Source organism: Artibeus jamaicensis, unplaced genomic scaffold, assembly GCF_021234435.1.
Source record: "Artibeus jamaicensis isolate MK-2021 breed Jamaican fruit bat unplaced genomic scaffold, CSHL_Jam_final contig_519, whole genome shotgun sequence".
Taxonomy (NCBI): domain Eukaryota; kingdom Metazoa; phylum Chordata; class Mammalia; order Chiroptera; family Phyllostomidae; genus Artibeus; species Artibeus jamaicensis.
The window spans coordinates 32512019-32518018 of NW_026521871.1; the positions used below are offsets into that span (position 1 = coordinate 32512019).

At 50.5% G+C, this 6000-nt stretch overlaps 1 protein-coding gene across 3 annotated transcripts in view; it reads right to left on the reverse strand.

Annotated features, from left to right (window-relative positions):
* Window positions 1-5638, reverse strand: part of RFTN1 (raftlin, lipid raft linker 1) — a 187348-nt gene extending 181710 nt beyond the window's left edge. Inside the window, exon 1 of one of the 3 annotated variants that reach the window (XM_037143962.2) lies at window positions 5309-5638. The gene's annotated coding sequence lies outside the window, so the exon portion shown is untranslated. Of the gene's footprint in view, window positions 1-3679; window positions 3813-5308 lie in introns of those variants that run through there. The other 2 variants (XM_037143964.2, XM_037143963.2) reach the window with 2 other exon arrangements.
* Between the last annotated feature and the right edge of the window lie 362 nt (window positions 5639-6000).

The window sequence follows — 6000 nt, forward strand, 5'->3', positions numbered from 1 at the left end:
AAGCAGCTGAAAAGGTGGTCAGTAGAAAACAGGCTGAGCAAAACATAGCCGATGTTGCCTTTCCACCTGTGGCTGGTCAGGCTGCTCCCCACCTGAGGGCTGGCGACCTCTTTCCTTGGAACCTGATTCTGGAATAGCGTGCAGCACAGAAGAGGAGAAAGCCATGTCCCCACTCGCCCGTGCAGCTCAACACAGAAGCTGGCAGCCCTGTGCGGTACTCCCTGCATCCATGGGACAGGCCAGACCAGCAACCCCCCGAAACGAAGCCGTTAAGTACCAAATGGCATCTCCTCCATCTCAGTCTTGGCAGGTAGCCATCACGCATAGAATGCGACCTGATTTTCTAGCTCTTTGGTTCTGACCCCGCTGAGAGTGATTTTTCTTCCTGAATTCAGCCCAGGTAGGGAGCAAGCCATACAAATGCATATGTAAAAAGCTGAACTGAATTCTTATTTGGAGAGCAAGGAATTAACAGGGCTCAAGCAGTGACCATGGCTTGCCTGCTGCACCGGATCTTTTAAGACAAAGCATCTTGGTAAAATGTCAATGATAATAACAAAAGCCCCTTTTGGGGGCTCAGGAGGAAAAAAACCCCCTCAAATTTATGTCAAAAACTGAATGTGAATGAGAGGAAAGATCACACGCTCACAACCTTTAAAAGGTAAACATCAAAGAAAAATCAGGCTAAATTTATCTCTTTGTCAGTAAAAAAATACCCTAAGCCTCAGCCAAGTGTGTTGTCAATTCTTAAGCAGAAAGAAAACAGAGAAACGCTTTACTATGGAGCAGCGCTACAAACACACTTCCAGCGATGACGAAAACAGCCTATGTTTGTGCCGTCCAAGTCAGCAGCCAATAACCACATGTTGAACGCGTGGAAGGTGGCGAGTGAGACTGCAGAAATGAATGTTTAATCTTATTTCCTTTTCATTCATTCACATTTAAATGTAAATAGCTACAGGTAGCTGGTGGCTACCGTCCTGGGCAGCTCAGCTACAGACGCTCAGTCCTAACAGCCGGCAATGTCTTTCATTTCCTACAATAAAACTGCAGTCGTAACCAACCAATCATATCTCAAATTGTCACCAAAATTAGTGCCTCAAGACAGGCCCCAGCTGCCCCAAAGTCAGCGACCTTAAAACACAAAGGAAAAAGACTAAAGACAGTGATTCCGTGTTCTCATTTCTTGGGACTCTGTCTGTCCAGTATAACAGTATTCTTCTCTGTTATACTACGGCTTTGCGTATTTGGGCATCTGTGCCCAAATTGACAGAACGCACGTTTGTGAAACCAGAAAGCCACAGTGTCTCCCCAGTCTGAGAAACATGAAAATGTGAACTCAGGGCAAGTTACATCACCTCGCTAAACTTCAGTTTCCTCAAGGCTGAAGAGCAGGTAATAATCGTGCTGGTCTCCCCTGAGGATTCAAATCAGAGAATACGGCAGGTAAAGGGCCTGACGGTGCCTGGTAAAGAGTAAGCACGTGGCAAGTGGCCGCTATAATTATTATTTTGTTAATAACAACAGCAAGATCTGTAATAAAATACGAATGGAAGTACTACAATGAAAGTTTACGGTGGGCCAAGTTTTCTTCCTACACTCAATCCCTCTGAAGCTGTTTCTCGGGCTCTGGGAAAGCGGCTTCTGATAAAATACATCCAGGGCCCTGACGTCTCCGCACTCAGAGGTCTCTGTCAACCTCCAGAGAAGTTGTCACCTAGATGGCTACCACGAATCACGAGAATCGTGCAGCCCATGTGCACTGTGCCCCTACTCTCTGGCAAGCACCTACCAGGCTATGGATGAAAACAGTCCCTGAGTGCAATGCCTCCAGACTCTATACCATCCGCAAAGCTTGGGCCCCCCTGAGACACTTTGGAGAGATGTAAAATTTCATCCTGGGGTTCCTCACAGGCCGGGAGGCTCACTTCGTGTTTCCTGGATCAGCCAAGCCCAGATTCAGCTGCTGGCCCACGGAGAGGGGTCGAGGAATGAGGGCAACTGAGAGGAACCAGCCCATTTTCCCAGCCGGGACAATCAGGGCGGGTGTCTACGGACCATGTTTTCACTGACAGGTCAAATCACTTGAACAGGAAAGCTGCTCTCTGTACCTTCAAAAAGCCAAATCCAATCGTCCTCACAAAGCAAACACAACCCCTTTCAACAGCTAAATGCCCAAGCCAGGGAAACGCAATGAGACTCTATCAAGTTCACATCCACCAGACCTATTTGGTGGAAATTCCCCAGAAATTTCTCAGCAGAAGTTTAGTGGAATTCTGTGGGGTTTGGGGGTTATTTTCATTTATGTAGAATGCACTCAGTCGATCTTCTTTCACAATCAAATGTACATTCCCCTATGGAATTCCCTTTCCTGCGGATTTCTTAAAAACAAAATATTCATCTGATCGTCTGCAGTGATTTAAGTGTAAACCCATCTACACTCGGAGTCGGGGTTTGTTCACGGCTCCTCTGCCTACGAAAACATGTTCCAGAGTGTCTCCATTGGTCCCGATTTCTGGCCCCAGAAGAGTAATAGTCAAATGATGCTCCTGACGTGGGGTTAGGGAAATAAGGTTATAATATCTGAAATCTCACACTGGTATTCTTCACTGGTGGGAATGTTAAGTGGTATAAGCACATGGGAAAAGGTCTGGCAGCTTCCTAGAAGGTTCTATGACCCAGCAATTCCTAGACATTTACACAGAAGAAATGAGAACATACATCCTTAGGAAGACTTATACATGAATATTAATAGCAGCTGTATTCACAATGCTCCTCAAAACTGAGAATAAGTCACGTGTCCATCAACAGAGGGATATATATATATATAAACAAACTGTGGCATAGGCATCACATGGATATAACTCAGCAGTTAAAAAAAAGAAGACCAAAGTACTGAACCCTCAGCGTGGGTGAATCTCAAAAACATGCTGAGTAAAAGCAGCTTTACACAATGCTGTAAGAATTCCATTTACGTCGGGTTCAACACAGGTTAAAGGAAACTGGAGAGAGAAACAATCAGAGCAGCGGTATGGAGATAAAGGAACTTTCTGGGATAATATTCTCTTTCTTGATAGAGACTAGGGTTATACAGGTGTACGCATCTGTCAAAACATTATGCAAATGATACTCTTAGGATGTGTGCACTTTCCTGTGTGTCTACAAATTTTACCTTAAAGAAATCATGAACATCAATTAAACTCTAAATAATAAAATGTGTGCTGAAATGTTCAGGAGTGACCTGTATCAATGTCCGCAATTTACTTCAAAATGAATAAAACAGTAAGTGAGAATGATGATGGACAGAGGGAGGAATCGATGGGGAGATGTGTAATTAAACCAATGTAGCAAAATTACAGGCTCTCGGTGTGGGTATTTGTACCCAGAAATACCCACTTTTTCTACATATTCTAAAAGGAGATGGACAGGGGAAAGAGTCACGGTGCCCCTTCTTTAGCCCACCGTATTAGAAACTTGTCAAGGCGCCATGCCCACCAAGTCGTGGCCTCGTATCATTTCAGTTCTGCTGAAAAGTGAAGATTGCAAGAACACGAGTAGCTTTACAGGAACTCACATCACTCATGCCAAAGATTTTCTGCCTGTTTCCCTACAGACAAAGCAATTATTTGAATGTAAGCCAAAAATTCCTTCTCAACAGGGAGAAAAAGGACATACTCACTTGTATCCCCAATTTGTTGTCTTTCAATTCCTGCAGCAAATCCATTAGCTAACTGCACAACACTGACTTCCACTTGCCCATGTCCATGCAGCCAAAGACAAAGAAAAACCAACCCAACGACCTGTTATACAAATGCTGCCAGAGGATGACTTCCCAGTTCTCAGGCCAGAAACCCCACTGAAGGCAAAAGAGGATGCAGAGCTCCCTCTGAGGTTCAAGTGATTTCACTGAGGTTAGCACACATATGCACCAAGAGCCCCAAACAGCTTGTTGCTTAATCCCTCTGTGGGGTTTGGTGACATCTGGGGTCACTTGAACTTAGTGGGGAATTCAGCTGTTGAGAGGTACAAATTAGGAATCCCGGTGGCTAAGGACACGTGGGGTGCATAGCAAGCCCTACCCACAGGCCCAGAGGTCGCTCACATTACGCCGGCCTTCCTTCCTGGCAGGGCCTCGCTTATCCTGAGATGACACACAATGGCAGGGGTTGGAAGACGCCTAGTCTGACTGCCAGACCAGCATCTGAAAACAGCTGTACCAATTACAAGAAGAGACTGTTGCTGGAAACCAGGGCAACCACTCAAATATAGGGATCTATGCCAGACTTTTTGAAAAAAATACTTTTTGTTTGTTTGTGTATAAGCCCTCTAACGAACTCACTGACACCCCCAGCGTCCCCGGGAACTACCCACAACCAGAGGAGGCAGCCCGGCGTGTGCAACAGGGAGGCAAAAGGGAGCGCGCCTGGGTGTAGCACCTTGGCCTCCACGCTGCTCTCGCTGCCAAAAACAGCGACACTCTAGGTGAAGGGCAAGAGCCCTGGGCTCGGGAGGAAGGTTTGCACACCTGACTGCTGGGTTTCCTGAAATATACGCCGCCACCACCCCACCCTGACCTAGACCCACACTGCAGTCCCTTGAGCCTAGGTAAGTAGGTTAGGACGAGGCAAGAAACCCCCTTACAAAGGGGGAAATGCCCGTTTTCGGCGCCGGGGACTCCCCGCGCCCGGAGTCTCTGAGCCTCCAGTGGCTGCAGGGCTTCCTCTGAACGTGCCGCACGTCTGCTCCCACTCATCCATCATTCCTGCCCAGAGAGCAAAGCTACCTCCTAAAGCGCACGCATTAAGGGCAGCCAGAGCCGCCTCCACCCCACCCTCGTGCCCTCCTGGACTCTGTTGCCAGCTCCCGCCTGATACTTGCAGAGGACCCCCTGCAGCAGAGTCCCAGACCCACCTGTAGCCTGGAAGCTTCCCCTCTGCTTCCTTCCTAGGCGCCATCCCAGCCCCGCCCCGAGCCGGCAAAGCCCTGGACTTCCAGCAGACTGCTGTGGGGTGCCTCTCCCCACAGCGCGCGGAGGGTGATTTCTTTTCTCGAAAAAGTTGGCCCAAGACTGTTGTGACCCATGGATCGGGCACGACCCCATCCAAAACCGGGTCAGAGGTGCGAGGAAAGGGGTTGAGAGGAGGAGCCCTCCAGCAGCCCGGGAGCCTGGGAAACACTCCCCAGCTCCGGCAACCTGCAGGGAGGCGACACGCAGGTCTCCTCCTGTCCACAGGGGTCCTGATCCAAAGGGCCAAACGGAAGGGCTTGTGCCCACGTACACCCCAAGTCCTGCCGCGCGCCTACCTACCGTTCCGGACTAGCTCAGGAGAAGGTGTGGGTGCGGGGTCCCTGAAACAGTGTGTTCCGTCCCGGGAGGAAAGTTTGTGCCATGCAGAGGAGGCGGCGCGGAGAAGGCGTAGGCACCAGTTGGGGCGGGGGTAGGAGGGTGGCGACGGCGCGCCGTGCTTGTGTGTCCGTCCCTCCAGCGATCGGAGAGCCCGTCGGAGCCCGCGGCAGCCGCGCTCCCGCTCGCTGCGCGCTGCGCCTTGCGCCCGGCGCGCTCCAGCTCCAGTCCCGACGCGCCCCCGCTGCCGCCGCCGCCGCCGCGCGTCCGCCGGCTACACTTCCTCTTCCTCTGAACTCATGTGCAAAATATGCTGCGCTGCATCTTTGGGGGAAGCCGCGCGGCCCCTAACAGCCGCCGCGGGGACAGCGGGCCCGCCCCGCGCCCTCTACGTGCTCTGTGCTGTGCCTCTGCCTCCACTCCGCGGACAACTCGCGTGCGGCACACGCTGGTACCCACCCAGCGACCCCGCGGTGCCCTCGGCTCAGAGGTCCCAAGCTCGAGTACCAACCTCTCTCCTCTTCCTAACCAAGGCTGTGTGTTTTGAGAGCGCATGTGGGGTACTAGGATCCCTCAAATTCTGAGGTGGGATTCTGGAGGGCGACTGCTACCAAGGTACTATGGCTAGAAGGTGGGAGGATCGTTAACGGAGGATC